We start from the raw sequence: 2,624 nt of genomic DNA, 5'->3' as shown, positions 1-2,624 counted from the left end.
GAACCCAGGTGGAGACCTGGTTGACCAGCAGTGTGGCAAGACCTGGGGACTCTTGGGCCCAGAGTCAGTGACATAGCCACAGAGGACTAGAGTGGAGAGATAAGCATCCAGGTGATAAGAAGAGAGGGCATATGATATGCATAAGAACATCCACACTTGCAGATAATACCCACCTGACCTGGCTTCAATGACTGAAAGATCAGAGCTCAACCAGAAGAAGATAGAAGATGGAAAAAAAAGAGTAATCTGATACAATTTGATGAACTTGACCTACACCTATGGATGCAGTAGCTCAAAAGAGGAACCAAATCCTTACAGCAATGATCACTCCCACCCCCTCCACACACAGAGTAGACAGGGATGGGCAACTTGGACATTGGCTACCCAAAATGGGGGTGATGAGGCTACAAAGGCAAGAAGTGACTGGCTTACAAGCTTTCAAGAGGGAACCTAGAAAAAAAAAAAAGAGGGAACCTAGATCCAGAGGGCCTGGAGGAAGGTAGAATTCTCCAGTGAGTAGTATTCAATCTGTCTAGACTGGGCTGATGCAATGAAATGCAGACAGGTCTCTTATGATACAATAGTGAATAATTGTTATCAGGACTGATTGTGAGGGTTGGAAATGTAAAGGTAGATGTTTTATAGAAAGAGGGGAGCGATTAACTTCTCAGTCTAGGAGCGGAGGTCCCTAGGAACATCAAGGGAGAAGAGCAGAGAGCGGAACCCTACCCAGAGAAGCAGTGATGCCTGAAATGGAGGCAGAGACGATGACGTGGAGCGATGGAGCAGCTGGAGACTTTCTATCCAGAGAGGGAGTGCGACTGTGTGCTGAAGACCTGGGGGGTACGGGGGAAGGATTGCAGGGTATACCCTTTGGTAGGTTGATAATGCATGGAGGGATTGTAATTGTGGCAATGAGATGATATACGACAGAATGAATGTAAAACTAATGTTCTCCCATGTAAACTATCACATAATTCACAATAAAACATTTAAGAAAAGAAAAATAACAAGGAAGCTGCAAGCCACCACGTAACATGGATGAACCTTGAGGACATTATGTTGAGTGAAATTAGTCAGTCACAAAAGGAGAAATACTGCATAGGACAACTATTGTAAAAGACTAAGAAAAAAAACCCATACTAAACGGGGTGGGGTGGGGGGTAGATTCTTTGTTGATTACCGGGATTTAGGAGGTGGGGTGGGGTGAGGGAGGGGAAGGTGAAACACAGGGCAGGGAATAGACACAGGATAGTATGGGTGCTGGGGAGGGGGGCAATATACAAGAAGGGAGAGGAGAATGGAAGAACAAAGAAGATGGGAGAACAATTAGGCAGGTTTGAATGGGTTAAGTGGGACAGAGGTAAATAATGATGTATGCACAACCTTGGAACAACAGGGCTCTGGGATACAGAGATTAAGACATAGTTGGAATGGGGAAAAGGGGGAATAATGTTAAGATGCTTGGCTGTCTTTTGAATCTTGGTTTTCCTTGCATTATGTTATAAAATAAGACATTGGAGGGGGAGAGAAAGGAATAGCCAGAAACATCACCATAGAAAGCTTGTAAGTCTGTCTTCTGCCTATAATTGATTGGAATACCTAAAATGGGGCTACAACATGCCCAGTGAAGGAGGCTTCCTGCAGAGTCTCTGCATTACATAAGACTATAGGTGGAAGCCTGAACCACATCCAGATCTTCAGAGATGGGAAGTTTCCACTTGAAAGGATGAGTAGACCAAACTGGAGCGGCTAGAAAAACAGAAGATACTTCTTGAAAGAAAGACCTACAGAAAAAACACAAAACAGCAAAGGCAGAACAACTGTTACTACAAGAACAAGCAAGTTGCTTGCCCAGGAGACATCAAGGCGAGTGGTTGGTTCCCATCAGTGTAAGCCCCGTTCTAAGACTAAGACTCAATGGGAATACACATTCTGATTGGTGACCACTCTCATCATCGATAAGGGGAAGTGAATGAAAAACAGCAATGAAGCGGCGAGCTAAGCCCTACAAAGTTCAATAGACTCCTGTGAACCCAGGTGGAGACCTGGTTGACCAGCAGTGTGGCAAGGCCTGGGGACTCTTGGGCCCTGAGTCAGTGACATAGCCACAGAGGACTAGAGTGGAGAGATAAGCATCCAGGTGATAATAAGAAAAGGCATATGCACAAGAACACCCATACGTGCAGATAATACCCACTTGACCTGGCTTCAATGACTGAATGATCAGAGCTCAACCAGAAGAAGATAGAAGAGGGAAAAAAAGAGTAATCTGATACAATTTGATGAACTTGACCTATACCTATGGATGCAGTAACTCAAAAGAGGAAGCAATGATCATTCCCACCCCCTCCACACACTGAGTAGACAGGAATGGGCAACTTGGACATTGGCTACCCAAAATGGGGGAGAGGGGGCAGCAAAGGCAAGAAGTGACTGGCTTACAAGCTTTCAAGAGGGAACCTAGATTCAGAGGGCTGTGGGAAATCAGAATCTCCAGTGAGTAGTATCCAATCTGTCTGGGTGGGGCTGATGCAATGAAATGCAGACAGGTCTCTTGTGATACAATAGTGAATAATTGTTATCAGGACTGATTGTGAGGGTTGGAAATGTAAAGGTAGATG

Source organism: Chrysochloris asiatica, unplaced genomic scaffold, assembly GCF_000296735.1.
Source record: "Chrysochloris asiatica unplaced genomic scaffold, ChrAsi1.0 scaffold00128, whole genome shotgun sequence".
Taxonomy (NCBI): Eukaryota; Metazoa; Chordata; class Mammalia; order Afrosoricida; family Chrysochloridae; genus Chrysochloris; species Chrysochloris asiatica.
This window is presented reverse-complemented; position numbering follows the sequence as displayed.